The sequence below is a fragment of the Puma concolor genome, chromosome A1, assembly GCF_028749965.1.
Source record: "Puma concolor isolate L17-30 chromosome A1, mPumCon1.1.hap2, whole genome shotgun sequence".
Taxonomy (NCBI): domain Eukaryota; kingdom Metazoa; phylum Chordata; class Mammalia; order Carnivora; family Felidae; genus Puma; species Puma concolor.
In genome coordinates, this window is record NC_141667.1 from 42,513,204 (window position 1) to 42,530,115 (window position 16,912).

The 16,912-nt window shown below is 45.7% G+C and overlaps 1 long non-coding RNA gene across 1 annotated transcript; it reads right to left on the reverse strand.

The window, feature by feature from the left end:
- Window positions 1-619: 619 nt before the first annotated feature.
- Window positions 620-13,395, reverse strand: LOC147584125 (uncharacterized). Its single transcript, XR_015241325.1, has 2 exons — window positions 7,098-13,395; window positions 620-1,962 (listed from the first exon to the last, which is right to left on the reverse strand). It is a non-coding gene; the product is annotated as an uncharacterized LOC147584125 (long non-coding RNA).
- Window positions 13,396-16,912: the final 3,517 nt, after the last annotated feature.

The window sequence follows — 16,912 nt, forward strand, 5'->3', positions numbered from 1 at the left end:
CCGTGTCAGACTCTGTGCTGATAGCACGGAGCCTGCTCGGAATTCTCTCTCTCTTCCTCTCTCTCTGCCCCTACACACTATCTCTCCTCTCCTCTCTCTCTCAGTAAATAAATAAACATTTTTTTTACATGAGGAGGCATGTAAGCAGGGAAATCAAGGAAGGCTTCCCTATAGAAGGGACTCTTCAGCTACCATCTGAAAAATAAGTAAAAGTTACGTAGACAAAGATGAGAGAGAAAAGAATTCAAGAGGGACCGGAATGTCTCCCAGAGGCCCTGTGCCAGGAGGGGAATAGGACTAGTGTGAGGGAGTGAAAGGCCACTGAGCAAAGTGCAGGGAGCTCTGGGGAGCTGATATTACCTGTTACAATGAGAGCTCTATGAGGACAGAGAATTTTTATTATTTTGCTCACAGCTGTGTCCCCCAGAGCCTATAACTGTGTGCCTATTACTGTGCCTTCCACACAGTCGATACTGACAGATAGTGAATGAACGAGTGAATGAATGCTGGCTTGGGAAGCTGGCAGAGTGCTCGAGTGACAGGGGATCTGAACAATAGAAAGGGTGTAAGACTTCAGGCAATGGGACATTATGAACAGATTTCTCTATTTTGTAGCTCCTAGTTTCTTGAGAGATTTTATTATGAATGGATGTTGAATTTTGCTAAAATGCTTCATCTGCATTGTTGAAATAATTATGTTCTTCCCTTGTCTGCTGATATGGTAAATTACATTGATCAATTTTCAAGTGTCGAACCAACCTAGCATCCCCCACTTGTGTTATCTTTTTTAATATACTGCTGGATTTGATTTGCTAACATTTTGCTGAGGACTTTTCTGTCTATGTCCATAAGGTATATTTGGGCTTTAGATTACTTTTCATGAAACCTTGGTCTTTGTCTGGTTTTGGTATCATGTTAGTATCGGCCTCATAAAGTAAGTTGGAAAATGTTCTACCCTTTACCATTTTTTGGAAACATTTCTCTAGAACTGGTATTATTTCTTCCTTACGTGTTTGGAAAAATTCACCACCATGTAGCACTGATCAGACTATTTCTTCTTGAGTGAGCGTTGGGAGTTTGGGTCTTTCAGGCAATTTTTCCATTCTGTGTAAGTTCTCAAATGTATTAGTGTAAAGTTGTTCATAATCTTTTAATTCCTGTAAGATGTATAGTAAAGTCTTTTCTTTCATTTCTGATATTGGTAATCGGTATCTTCTCTCCTCTTTTTCCTTGATCAGACTGACTAGAAATTTGTAAGTTATGGCTCAATAGCTTTTTCTCTATTATTTTCCTGTTTTCTATTTCATTGATTTCTGCTCTATATTTCCTTCCTTCGGCTTCCTTTGTGTTTAACTTGCTTTCCTTTTATAATTTCTTAAGGTGGTAGCTGAGATCATTGTTGGAGACTTTCCTTCTTTATAAGTAATTAATTCTATACATTTTCCTCTGAGCATTTCTTTAGGTGCATCACACATTTTTTGAATATGTTGTGTTTCCATTTGTTTAATTCAAAATACATTAGAATTTCCTCCATGATTCCTTCTTTGATCCACAGATTATTTAGAAGTGTGTTTTTAAATTTCTAATTATAGTTTTTGCTGTATCTTTCTCTTATTCAATCCTAGTTTAACACTATTGTCATCAAAGAACATGCTTTGTATTATTTAAGTCCTTATAAATTTGCAGGTATTAGTTTCATGGGCCAGCATATGAATTGCTTTGGTGAATGTTCCATGTGTATTTGAAAAGAATGCTTATTTTGTTATTAGGTTCTACACATGTCAATTAAGTCAGGTTGGCTGATAGTGTCTTTCAGGTCATCGACCACAAGTTGGTAGACTGCGTCCTCAGTGTCCTTCAGCTCCTCTGGTATATTCCAGGTCTTCTTCACGAGTCACATAGCCATAAATATGTACGCACTTAATAACAGAATTGGAGAATACATAAAGCAACATGATGTAACTAAAAAAAAAGGAAAGACAAGTCCACAATTATATCTGAAGACATCAACACTGATAGAACAAGTAAATGAAGAGTAGTTACAAGAGAAAAGAATAGAAAAAGTGTAAATTCTATCTGTATTTCTACATCATCGTTAGCATATCATCATCATCAAACATTTATGCCTCCCTGGTATATACTTGACCATTAGGAGTTGCAAACTTCTATGTTCACAAGAGCCAAGCAGGTGAGTAGATAAGTGGTGGTGGCTGGCTTACACTCAGCTTTTGAGGGTGTCAGGGAAACAACAGGAAAAGGTACAGCCCTGAAGCACAGGAGAGGACATGTCCAGTCTAAGGGGAAAAGCCCTACTCAGCTGTTCCAGAGTGAGTAACATGATGTAAAATATGACCAGGACTTCTGTTTTGGCTTAGAAACCAGAAACCCACATCTTTAAGTGAAATATCCTCCATTTTTTAATGTTGGAAAGGTAAATCAAAATAGTACTTGAAATATTGTGTGGACCAATACCTTAGTATAAAAAAACTTGGCTGTAGGCCAAGTCCAACCTAAGGGCCTTTGCCTTGCAACTTCGGGTATAAATGTCAATTATTCCTCTTGGATATTTACTTTTTAGTTGGAGTAATGACATAGGCACTCGGGTTATACACTTAGGATCTGTTGAGAACAAAGTGGGAAACATTGACTCATTCAACAAACAGGCCCTTACCACCTACTATATACCAAGCATTACTCTAGCAGTAGAGATTTATCAGTGAAAAAACAGATGAAATCTTTGCCCTCAAGGATTTTATAATCTAGTGAGAAGATAAGGATAGTGAAGATCACAGATAAATAAATAAATAAATACCATAATGAGTTATATGATACGTACTATAAAAAAAAAGTGTAATTGCCAGGGTAGAAGGGTTGCAATTTTATCAGAACACAGACACATGATCACTGAGAAGGTGACAACTGAGCAAAGACTTAAAGACATGAAGGAGGGATCCATAGACATCTAGAAGAAGGGCATGCCAAGAAAAGGAAAGAGCCAGTGCAGAGCCCCCAGGGTGCAGGGAAGGCACAGAGCTTCCACGACTTCTCTAGGTGCACCCTTCTCCCCAAATCTCCGGGTGTTCAGCAACCCAGAAGCTCTCCAAACCTTGTTTGCTTGCATTTGTATGGAGGCTTCGTTACACAGTCATGATTGATTAAACCATTGGCCACTGGCGATTGATTCAACCTCTAGGTTCTCTGCCCTCCCCAGAGGTCAGAAACAGGACTGAAAGTTTCAACCCTCTAATCACATAGTTGGTTCTCCTGGCAACCCATCCTTAGGTTAGTTGCAAAAGCCACCTCATTAACATAAAGGAGACACCTTTATCACTCTCAACACTTAGGGAATTCCAAGGGTTTGAAGAGTTTGAACCCTGGATGAAGACCAACTATATATGAGAAATATATTTTGATCATCTAAATGACAAATGTATCTTTTTCTTACAAATGACAATATCATAAAAGTGTTGCTTGAACAAAGTGAGCCCCGGGGAAAGGATCAATCAAGATTAGGCAGGAAGCAGAGAGCATCTTCAAAGGAGTCACTGAAGAGTGTTGAGTATAAAGACTACAAAGCTGTGGACAGAGGTAAGGTAAACCAACAAGGTCAGGCCCTGGAGAGTTAGCAATAGCACTCCTTGGCCAGAAGGGGTCAGCAGAGAGCAGGATTCCCAGAGCCCGGAGAAGGCTGGCTATAGGAGCGTTACTGACAGACGTGGTCTTTGGTAAAAGAACAGAGTTACGGCCACGACCAGGCTTGGCAGGGAAGGAAAGAGAGGACTAACTACCCCAGTCTCTCTCAGCTCCCATCTCCCCCATCCCAAACCAGCGCCTGCCATCGACTGATCCAACTACAAGCCAAAAGACTGTGAAGGTTTGAAGATTCCCATGACCAGTCTCCCGGAGAAGAGAGAGGGATGGAAAAGGATGAAGAGTGAATCTGGGGGACAAGATGAGAGTGTCCAGGACAGAGAGAGCAGTGGGAGATGAGGTCAGAGAGGTGTGAGGTTTTGTAAAGCCTGATAGAGTGTTTCAAGAATGTTGGCTTTTGCTCTAAGTGAAATGTGGAGCCACCACGGGACTTCTAGCAGGAGACTGAGGATTTGACCTGTATTTTACCAAGATTTTACCACTCTGGCTGCTCTGTAGAAATGGATTGTGTGTGAGGGAAGGGCAGGGGTGGAGTCCCTTGGCCCTGACTTGGACCATGGTGGTAACAGTGGAGGTGGTGAGAAGTGTTCTAATTCTGGATATTTCCAAGAAGATCTAAAAAGATTTCCAGATGGACTAAGAGGAGGATGTAAGAGAAAGGCAAGCATTGGGATGACTAATGTTTTGGCCTGAGCACCTAGAACGATCGAGTTGCCTTTAACTGAGAGGGGAGAGCCAGCAAGTAGAGCTAACTTAGCAGTGTGGGTGGGTGGGTGGTGGACATATTAAATTTGAGTCTATTAGACATCCAAATGAAGGTACTGAGTAGACGTTTGAATATACCAGTTTGGAGCTCATAAGAAAGATTTGGACTGAAAATATAAATTTGGGAACCACCAACAATGAAATATATTGGAAATCTGAGAAGGGAGAAGCACTATCAGATGGGGAAACAAAGAAAGCTTCACAGAGCAGGGGGCATGTCATTTGCATCTTGAAGGATAGAATTGTGACAGCAGAAATAAGTGAGAAGAGCATTCCAGAGGAAAAGCCACTTGGAAAAATGCTAAGATAGGAAATTAGAGGCAGGTTTGGAGAAGGCCAGTAGAGTCAGCAGGTAGACATGTTGTTAAAGGAAGTCAGAGGCAGAAATGGAGCTAGAACATGGTTCCTCGTTTCCAGTTCATTCATGCAGTTGTCATATATTCATCAAACATCTCTGGGCTACCTACTCGGTCTAGGTGCTATGCTCTGTTCTGAACATTAATAATAAAAACACGTATTGAGCATTAATTATGCACGCAGAGGGAAAAAAGTCACCATCAACGAAATGAAAAGGCAACTATGGAATGGAAGAAAATATTTGCAGATCACAGATCTGATAAGGGGTTATTATCCAAAACAATATTTCAAAAAAAAAAAAAAAAACACCTCACACAAGTCAGTAGCAAAACACAAACCCTTTGACTAAAAAATCGGCTAAGGAACTGAATAGACATTTTTCCAAAGACAGACAGATGGCCAACAGGTACATCAAAAGGTGTTCAACATTCCTAATCATCAGATGAATGCAAATCAAAACCACAGTGAGACAATATCTTACACCTGTTAGAATGGCTGTTAGAGAAAAGACCGGAGATAACAAGTCTCAGCAAGGGTGTATAGGCAAGGAAGCTCTTGTGCACTGTTGGTGGGAATGCACACTGCTACAGCCACGATGGAAAAGAGTATGAAAGTAAACAAATTCAATTAAAAATAGAAGTAAACAAATTAAAAATAGAACTACTAGCAACAATGATCCAGCAATTCCACTTCTGGGTCTTTACCTGAAGTAAATGAAATCACTCTTTAAAGAGATATCTGTACCGCATGTTCATTGCAGCATTATTTACAGTAACTTCAGTGTCTACTGACAGATGAATAAGGAAAAGACCCATATTACATATATGTATATATATACACACACACACATATATATAGCACATAAATATTATATATATATTTTTATATATACATATATCTCCAGTAAGTTTTTGCTATTAGTTTTTGTTAATCTATGTATTAGCAAATATATATTTAAATATATATATGTACACATATATATATATATATATTTTAAGTTTACCTATTTATTTTGAGAGAGTGGGAGCAGGGGAGGGGCAGAGAGAGAGAGGGAGCACGAGAGAATCTCAAGGAGGCTCCGCACTGTCAGCACAGAGCCCGATGTGAGGCTCGAACCCACGATTCATAACATCATGACCTGAGCCAAAAGCAAGAGTCAGACACTTAACTGACTGAGCTGCCCAGGCACTCCTCAAATATACATTTCTAATGGAATAACAGTCAGCCATTAAAAAAGGAGGAAATTCTGCCATTTGCAACAACAGGAATGGACCTTGTGGGATAATTATGCTAAGTGAAATTAGTCTCTTAGAGAAAGACAAATGATTTCACCTATATGTGGCACCCAAAACCCCCCCCCAAATTCATAGAAAAGAGAACAGATTGGTGGTGGCCAGGGGTAGAAGATGAGGTGTAAACAAAATGGGGGAAAGTGGTCAAAAGGTACAAACCTCCAGTTACAGGATAAATAAGTCCTAGCCATGCAACATATAGCATAGTGATATAATTAACAATACTGTATTGTATATTCGAAAATTGCTAAGAAAGATCTTAAAACTTCTCATCATGGAAAAAAAATTTGTAACTACATGAGGTGATGGACGTCAATGAAATGTATTATGGTCATCATTTTGCAATATACACGTGTAACAAATCATTATGTTGTGCACCTAAAACTAATACAATGTTATATGTCAATTACATCTCAATAAAGCTGGAAACAAAAGTGATGAACGAAAGAAAAATACAAGAAGAGTGAAATTTTTACAAATATATATATATATATATATGTCACCTACTTTGTGCTAGACATTCTCCAAGGCAGTAGGGATAGAGCAACGAATGAACTAGACCCAGATCCAAGCTCCTAGGGAACTTTCAGAGTAAAGTTTGTCCTGCTTTCACAAAGACCCACCTGGCAATGTGCCCCCTCCTGGAGACTCACCTACAGCCCTAGTCCAAGAGCACTCACCTTTTACCTACTTCCTACACCACCCTCTACATCAAGATGCCCGGCTCTTTGGTTTTTATAACTAATGCTTTATTTCAAATTTTATACTTTCATGACGAGAACTCTTTTTATATTATATGGATCCCTGGAATAAATTTCCTGTCAACAAAGTAAAAAACAAAAGGGAGGGGAGAAAAGAAAAAAAATTTCCCTGAGTCCTCCTAGCACTCCACCAAAGCTATATTAACATTACCCCCGTTTAAAGACCAGGAAACAAGAGTCTGAATGACGTGCCCCAGCTCACTCAGATGACAGGGCACAGCAGAGCCGGGGCTCCAGCCAGGGCAGTGGGACTCCGGGGCTCCGTCCTTACCACTCCGCTTAGTGCCCGTCACTCCGGCAGGAAAGGCGAAGCAGCATCTGTGGCTGGAGAGCCCTTGTCACATGGTAGCAGATTACCAAGCCACGGGCGGGCGAGGTGTTCTCCCGGCTTCCCTCTGCACGGATGAGCATCGTGCCCTTGCCAAGGGTCAGGGGAGGACCTGGCGGCCGCAGCTCGGGAGGGGCGGGGCTGCTGACCTGCTGACCCGGCAGAGGTCACCAGTGGCCGGCTGTGACCTCACCCGGGACAGCTGATGCTCTTTCAACGTGTCAGTTTCCTATTTCTTGGCTCCCACAGCCAGGCTGGGGTCAAGGGGCGGGCGACGGGAGCCCCACCCTGGGAGGCTGGCAGCGCAGGAGTCCATTCCTGCTTGTTCTCCTCCAACCCACTTTAAAGAGAAAGAAACTGAGGCCCATAACGACTAAATCATTTCTTCAACCCTTTTAGGCAATCCCGTGGCAAAGCCCGCATTAGAACTCAAACCCCGGGACCTTCAATTCAGTGTGCTTCCGCGAACGTGCTAACACCAATAAGCTCAGGCTTGAAAATCAGGTTCCCTAGTGAACAAGCTGGGATAGGATGGTGTGCCAGGACACGAGCCCAGGACGGACACTCCCCACCGCTCCCAGGGAAAGGAATGTCTCCTCAGTCCAGCTATCTTCCAGGGACACTCAGGGTTTGCAATCATCGGACTCAGCAAAGGGCAAGGGAAGGAGGAATCCTTCCGCCCAACGAGCCCAGGTCAGATGTCCTTCCTGGGGAGACTTGCATCTGGGCCAAAAGAGGCCTGTGCAAGCAGCAGGCCTGGAACTAGTGACAAATAGGAGTTTCAACACCACCCCCACCCCCCCCACCCCCGTTCGGGAGCCGTAAATAAGCGGAAGAAGGCACAAGGAGAAGAGGACGAGGAGGAGAAAAGTCATGGCCAAGCGCGTTGTGTCCCGAAGGGCCTTAACCAGCAGGGGGCAGTACAGACACAGCATCTGAGCTACAGAGAAAATCCGCCGCGGTGACCTTTTTTTATTCTTTGCAGGTGCAGCGATCGCCACCACCACCCTGTGATTGTACAACAGGTCCCTGTTTGTAAAGCTCGTCCGAAGTCAGCGACTCCTTACATCCTTGCACCACGAAGCAGCAAGGCCTTTGTGTGAGGAACATGTCAGCTGACTTCTCTGAGGTCTTATTTCTAATAGTCTTAGAAATAAGCAGAGATGAGTTTTCTCACATATGGGGGTGCGGGCGTGTGTGACAGAGAATACACAAACAGGAGCTTCATCACTTAAAACGTATAAAAGAATATAAACCAGAAACACACACACACACACACACACACACACACACCACAGCACCAACCTCACATCCGTCTTCAACAATTCTGCCTAATGATAAAGTCTAGATGCTTCCAACCTACACAGAACCACATTCCTATAGCGCTGAAGCAAACAAGCAGACAAACGTCACCCACACACTTACAAGCACAGTCAGCAAAAGTGAGACAAAACGTTTTAAACACATAGGTGAGCTCTTCTCAACTCTTAAAGTGTTTTAATACCATACACTGCTACTTTCCCAAACCTTAAAATGCAAACTAGCCCTTTGGGAATCTTACTAAAATGTAGATTCTGATACTGTAGGGCTGAGGGAGGGCCCAAGTTTTTGCATGTCCTGGCAAGCTCCCAAGTGACCAGTGGCTGCTGGTCTATGGACAACACTTTAAGTAGTAAGGCCACAGCCCATGTCACCCAAGGCCAATGCTTTCCCTGGACGGAGGCCTCCAGTTAGCTTGAGATGGGGGAAATGGAGCTGCAAACCCCTTGGTTCCTTATCTTTCACGCTGAGCATCTCCCCACTGAGAGTAACTCTGGTGTTTAAAGACACATTTTGTTTATATACGGCCCTTAAAGCCTGTCAGTTAACCTGAACCTAACCTGTAGAAACTATGATCCTATAATAGCTCCAGGCTTCCAAGTCATTCCAAGGACTATTTTCACTATTACGAGATTTGGGGGTCTGATCCTCTGATATGTGTGAGTCCCACATATGCAACACCACCATTGACTTACAGCAGAGAAAGAATTTTTGTGAGTGTTTTATTTTGTTTTGTTGTCACTCAGTCCAGTGGTTCTCAACCAGGGGCAATTTTGCCTCCTGGGAACATTTGACGATAACCAGGGACCTTTCTGGTTGTCACAGCTGGCTACTGCATTCTGGTGGGCCAAGGTCAGAGACGCCGCTAGACATCCTACAGTGCACAGGACAGGCCCCGCAACCAAGAATGATCCCGCCCAAAATGTCAGTGGCACCAGGGTCAAGAAACCCGGCCCTATTCAATCCACGCACCCTGATCCATATCTTCGGCAATCTATTGAATGATTATTTGAATATTGCCACAGATCAGGGGAAAGAAAAAGATGGAGGACAGCCTTTCATATTGGACCTTAGAGGTCTTGCTGTCTTGGTGCCTGAGGCATTCAGTGGTGGGCCTGCCTTCCAACTCTGGACAAGCTGGACAGAATGGACAAGTCGTGGACAAGCTGGATGGAATGAACCAGTTACACAAAATCTCTCAGCTTTCACCCCCTCAGATGTCAAGTGACTGTTAGCCCCTGTAAGAGGACAGGGATGTCTCTATAGGGGGTCTCTCTTTGGGACAGCAAAGTATATACATCCTCCTTGCACAGAGGAGTGCTTGTGGGTTTACTGAAGGAATGAATGATACCTGACATGCTTATAACAATCTTTCTTTAGCACTCTGATGGTCACTCCTACTTTTTCAATCTGGATGAGAAACTTGAATGTTAGGGATTCCTATCACTAGCTGCACCTTGTCCTGGCAAAGCCATACTTGCACTCCAGGATTTGCATAGCATCCTTCACTATGCGTGTACTGTCTTGGAAGTAGGAAAGGCTAGCGTCAGACAGCCTGGGTGCAAATCTTAGCTCCCCTACACGAGCTTGGACATTTGATTTACTCTCCCTAAGCCTCAGTTTCTCCATTTGAAATAATAAAGGGAATAACACTTCCTATCTCATGGGGCACTGGGAAGAATCAAAGTTAAGTGAGATGGTAACATGCCAAGCCCTTAGCGCAGTGTCTGGCCCACAGCAAGCTGTCAGTTAAAGGGGGCTTTTTCATGCTTTTGGTCTCCAGCCTCCAAATCAAGGGCACCTGCTCAGTTCCCTGTCCAAACAGCAGTAGAGCCTGAGTACCAAAATCAGAACCTGGCCCCAGAGACCAGGCTGACCCAGCTCCTTTCTGCTGTGTGGAAAGTCGGGAGCTGACCCTCCCCACTCCCCGCTCCATATGCCTGAACAGAGGGGTTCTGAAACCAATATTCCCTACTCTTCTGCGTGCCGGCTTAGTCCTATTCAGAATACAGCCCGATGACTAGATACACCGCATTTTCATTCTGCTCAAAGGCCAAAGGACACCAATAAAGACATCAAAGCTCAAAATTGTTTGGAGAGCAAAGAAACAAATGAGGAGAGAAAAATGTAGTCTTTGATTCAATAATGAATTTTGCATCAAGGGCTCCGGATCACAGTTCACCAGAGACCATGCTGCCGCACGTTCTGCATTCCATTTTTTATGAGAAAGAGGAAAATGGCGGTGGGGGGGGGGTGGGGGATGGAGGGGACACACAAACCGATATTAAGGGCATATTAAAGAAAGGGTATTCAAGCATATATCTTGATTTGAGCATGTGGACCCAAACCATTTATATTTTATAGCATAGTAAAAGCTTGGAGCAGAAAAGGAGCATCCAGTCCAACCTCTTTGTCTTCTAGATGAGCAAACCGAAGCCTCTGGGCATTAAATAAGGGCCCCACACTTTCAGCCTCATAGCAACCGACTTAGGCAGGGGAGCCATGGGGCTTGTTCCTCCATCCACTCCTGCCTCACTCAAGGATTTGACTCTTGCCTGGAAGGGACTGGAAGGAAGCTTGGCGTCCTTCTTCTCCCAGGGCACCATTCTCGCTGGGCTTGCGAAGCTCATGCATTCATTCACGTACTCTTTACTGAGCACTTACGATATGCCAGACACCATTCTTGGTACTCGAACTACAGAGAAGGACCGGACAGGTGCTTGTCCCTAATGCACCTGCCTTCCAGAGGGCTACCCGGTCTGCAAAAGGGCACGACCCAGCTCTACAACAGAATTCTGGTGATGTTCCATGCTCCCGGGGGAAGTAACATAGCTTGTGTTAAGGGAGAGGGACTGGCGTTCGCTAGAGATGAGATCTGACCCCTGAGAAGTAGCCAGTCATGTGGCAGTCAGAGGGAACAGCGTTCTAGTTAAAAGGAACAGCAACCCCAAACACCCGAGGCAAGCAAGGGAGGCAGAGTGACCAGAAAGGAAGCCGGTGGGGCCAGAATAGAATGAACAAGGAGAAGATGGTAGGAGTAGAGCTGGGCTGGGAGCACTTGCCCCAGGACCCCAGGAGGTGGAAGCAACACTGAGATTCGGACTGGAGTGTCCAGGCTCACAGTTGTTATAGTTCTGCATCAACTATGCTATGCAGACCCTTCTCTCATGTTGAGTCACCCACCAGGTCAGCTACAAGAAGACCCTGCCACACTGGGAGGACCCCGGCCATGCCGAGCTCACACTCAGGGTATGGCATGGGGCAAGCCTCCAAGGGCCGAGGGAGCCCCCAAGACCAGACGGACCAGACAGCATGGAGATGGGAAGTGGACCCATCCCTCCCTAGTAGGCGCCATGACTCATACAAAGTTAGTCAGTCATGAATCAGTCCTGCCAGCCCAGAGGAAGGGCTCAATAGAGTCTAAGGCTAATTTTAAAAACCACTATTATTAATTTTTGATCCCACAAGAACTCATGAATACATTTTCCTTATTTAAAAAAATGAAATGAAACGAAACATGGTCCCTAAGGCTAGTGTCCCCTTAAGACTCCTCTCCTCCAGGGGCACCCAGGTGGTTCAGTCAGTTAGGCAACAGACTTCGGCTCAGGTCGTGATCTCATGGTTCATGAGCTCGAGCCCCACTTTGGGCGATTCCCGCTCCTCTCCCTCTCTCTCTCCCTCTCTGCCCTCATGGGATTCTCTCTCTCCCTGTCTCTCTGCCCCTCGCTCACTTGCACCCTCTCTCTCTCAAAAAATTTTTTTAAAAAAATTAAAAAAGAAAGACTCCTCTCTGCCAATCCTGGCCATCGGCTCAGTTCCCCAGCTCTCTCTCACCTGGACCTAAATACAATTATTATTCCAGCCCATCTCAAACGTCCTAAAATGCACTCTTATGAAAGATAGTGTGGTTTCTATGTGTTCATTCGAATAACTTGTGGCACATTGTATATACTGGTCTGCAGCCTGTCCTTGTCCCCACCAGACAGTAGGTCTTGAGCAGCTCTCCAAGTTCTGACGTCAGCACTCCCCTCGCTTTGCTCATTTGCCGTGTCATATTCCTTAGTATGATACGTCGCTGTTCGCCTCCCTCTGAACTGGCATTTAAACCGTTTCCAGTTCCCTTTGTATCACAAAGACAATCACGCTGCAGTGAAATTTCCTCTCTGTCCACCATGTGGGGATTCTTCTGTGATGAGGCGAGGACTCTACTCTTAGAGGCAATCCCCGAACGGAAGCAGAATCAGCTCTGGGAATGTCTAAGCACCTAGGGAGCATCTAGACCCCACAGACCTTGCCTTACCGTCACTGCCCTATTCCCTGGACGCCACTGGGACTCTGTAGAAGGAGGGACTTAGTTTCGATGGGCTCTAAAAACTCTCCCAGCGGGGGCAACCTAAGACTCCCCCAATGCCAGGGAGTGAGCAGTGGGACTTTCTCACAAGTAGAGGTGTGCTGCCCTTTCAGAGGTTATGAGGCACTGGCAGGAGGCCTGTGGATTTCAGCGCCACTCCCAACAGTGCACTGTGCTTTAATGGTGTTCCTGGGGAAGTGACTAGTGCACACATACCGCGGACTTCTGTTTGCCCTTTACCAGGGCCTTCCTGGATATCAGGGGATATGATGTTACTTCCCACAAATTCTGTGTAAATAACTGAGCCGGAGTGGCTAATGTGTAATGAGATGAGGGGAAAATAATCACCACCTACTTTGCATAGACCGGAGTTCACAAAGCACACAGTTTCTCATTTCATCTCTGGAACTACCCTGAGAAATACACAGGGAAGGGATAATTACAGTACGTATTATGATAATGTTTCATGGCAACTGTTATTCATTACAGCTGAGCAGATTCAGACAACAAGAATGAATTGGTTGCCCAAGGTCACATAGCGAGGAAGCGAGGGCAAACCCAAAACTCGGGTCTTCTGACTGCTAGTCCATTTCTCTGTACTTCCCAGCTGTGCCGCCGTGAAGACCCGCTTATAATTCTGAATGCCTAAGGGACAGGTGCCCCCTTGGCAGACTCTGCAGGATATAGTGGAAGACCATATTCAGAGATAGACTTAGGTCTTAAGGAGCCAAGTGAATCAAGAGGGAAGCAAGCCAAGTTCGGGGTAGGAGGGCAGGGCAGTTAATTCAACTGGACTCTGAGATGAGTAAGTCCGTGTTGTCTGAGAGAATTTTACTCCACCCATTAATTAAAGATACTCTCTGGGATACTTTGGCTAGCTGCTCATGCGGGGCCTCTCCAGGGAGGTAGCAATTAAGCAAAGACCTAGAGGAAGAGGAGCTTCCAGCTTTGCAAAGAAGCAGGGAAGAGCAAAGCAGGTGTAGGGAACAGCATGTGCAAAGTTCCCAGATGGACAACCTCACAGCAAGGCTGGGGACCCCCTCTGCGGGGAACCAAAGGGAGTGGGGGCAGGAGGTGAAGGGGGTCCCTTGATGACTGGCCTGGGCAGTCAGTGCTAGAGGAGCTCAAAGGATGGCTTCCAGAAGACAGGACTTGAGGGCATCTTGAGGAAATGACTGGCGTCATTCAAGGGAGACACAGCGGGAGAGGGCACTACAAACAGAACTGTAGGCAGAAGAGAAATGGTCAGTGAATAATGGGTAAGACTGTCTCTTAACTGTCAAATGGACAGAGGGGTTATAAGGCTCACTGACATCCCATTGAGACGCCAATAAGGAAACTGAGCCCAGTGAAGCCTGGCCAAGGGAATGGCAGGGCTCAGTCCAGCTCCCAGATCTACCAAATTCCCACCCTCCCATCCGGAGCTGGCTCCACCCCAGCCTCTTCTGCTGGCAGGGCCACTGTCAGGAAGGAGGCCCGGGCTGTGGTCGGATGTGAGTAGAAGGCCTCAGCAGAACCCTGCGGTGGAACCGTCTGGCCAGAGCTCCCCCGTAGCTAGCACTGCAGCCCCCAATACTCTGATCTCAAAGCCAATTCCTTTGTTCCCACCCCCCCCCAGAAGCTTCCCAAAGACCTGGGGGACACCTTTGATATTTTTTAAACATTTTTGCACAAAACAATGTAAGGAACCAGGGGAAAAGCATGGCTCCATCACCAAACTGTTTTGGCCAGAAAAATAGGCCCGTGTCCTGCCAATTCCATTGCAGTTTGGGAGCTCCCCCCCCAGGGAGGAAAGGGGCGCGCACAGGGAGTCAGGTCCGGGAGCACCACGCAAAGCACCATTTCCTGGTGGGAAGTCGACTCTTTGCTCAGGGCCTAAGGCTTAGCACAAATTAGCGGTGCCCCTGGGGGATCAAAGGTCTCTGCACCAGCCTGGAACATGGTCAGATCTTCTGCCAAACTCCAACCATAGGTCACTCGGATACTTAGAGCCAAGAACACTAGAGTAAAAGGTACCTCAGGACTCATCTGGTCCAATCCTCCACTTATAAAACTCAGGCCCCGAGAGCCACCTCCAAATCAGCCAGGTTCTTCCGAGGTAAACAACAGCAAAGTGTATGAGCATCTAATGATGCCTGACACAGTGCTAAGTCGTGATGCCTGTCATCGCTGCAGACGCTAACAGTGAAGTAGTGTTATGACCCCTGCTTCAACCACGAAGAACCTACCTAGCCTAAAGAGGTTAAGTCACTTGCCCAAGGTCACACAGCAAGGAAGAGTAGTCAGGACTCCAGTCCAGACCACTTTACCCCACGGCCCCAGGCCTCCTCACAGCCCGCTGCATCAGGACTGTAAGCAGGATCTCTGACCTCCCAGCCTCGTAGGGCATTTCCAACCCAGGTTCACTAACGCCGAACGTGGTCTTGACCATGTGCATTGGGCTCAGCTCTTCCACAAAGAAGCCTCTAGACTCCCCACCTGCATCCGGTCCTGCCTCCGCCTGGACCTGTGACGTTCTTTTTTTAGTGCTGCACCCGCTCCTTCCCCACAACCCTCCGCCAAACCAGGATGGCTATTCCTGCTTCTTCAGCTCAGCTCGAATGTCACCTGTTGAGAGAGACACCCGTCTTTAATGTCTACTCCCAGCCCCTCTTCACGTACTTTACAGACTGCAATTATAAGTCTGCGTGTTTGTGTGTGTATTGGCTCCTCCCCTATGTTTCTGGCAGGCACAGTTCCTGGCGCGGATAGACAATTAGAAGGTGTAAAGTGAAGGAACAACCGAATGAATGAACCAGAAAACGAAAGAATACCTTAGTTCTTCTTCGAGTAAGTGCCTGCACAGAAGCTTACCCTTGTCCAAGTGATTTTGTTAAGACTACATAATCCAGGGGGCGCCTGGGTGGCTCAGTCGGTTAAGCGTCCGACTTCAGCTCAGGTCACCATCTCACGGTCCGTGAGTTCGAGCCCCGCGTCGGGCTCTGGGCTGATGGCTCAGAGCCTGGAGCCTGCTTCCGATTCTGTGTCTCCCTCTCTCTCTGCCCCTCCCCCGTTCATGCTCTGTTCCTCTCTGTCTCAAAAATAAATAAAAGCGTTAAAAAAAAATTAAATATCAAAAAGACTACATAACCCAAAAAGTTACTTTGATCCAAGAGCCTGATAATTATGAGTGTGTATTCCCATGTCTTTTTCTACGTCATATAGAGATAGGTACATGTGGTACCTATATGGGATCCCATTTATGGAAAAATGATTTAACTATGTTATATGATATGTATATTCTACATGTTCTATAGATTACATAACACATAGGTCCACCAATATACATCACCCTAGAAAAAAAGTACAGAGTATATTTTTTCTGCAATTTGCTTATTTAACCACATACCCTGAACGTTCTCCCCCACTACCACATATAATCTGCCTCTTCTCGCTAACAACTACATATTATTTTCGAAAAATAAAAATTAAAGTACTCACTCTTGGTGGGATACTCAAATAGTCTAAGAATGGCAAGTAGAAATCACTGGATCATAAGCACCTCTTCCCACCATTGCCACATCTCCCAGGCCAGAAGGATGTGGTGTCCAGATAAGGGTGAGTGAGGGGGTATTCGTGAATGGACAGGAGCACACAGCAGTGCGGTGAGAGGCACAGGCTCCCGGGCAGGAGAGAGATGTGGGGTGCAGCCGGATGAGAGTGAAAGAAGGGCAACTAGGAAGAAAAGTTGGGGAGCCTAGGGCTGGGTTCGTCAGGGAGAGCCTTGAGAGGGTCAGAATATGGGGAAGAAAGCTAGAAACCACCCCAGTCGGGGACCGGAAGTCGAAAGACAGAGGGGCTCTTGGAGCAGAAGAGAAGCATAATGGGGGAAGTCCTTCCATCCCACGAAGAAGGTGGACAATCTGTCTCCCAGTGGTTTTCCCACCTGGCTTTCCAACACCCAGGAGCATTTGCCTGTTTCCGAGTGAGACGTGTTTATCTCCATTCTGGAGTCTCAAAGTTCAAAACAAACTTCCAAACAAAGGGACCCTCCGCTCTGCAGTTTTCGGCTTCATTCTCTTGCAAGGACAGAGCCAAGATTCTGCTT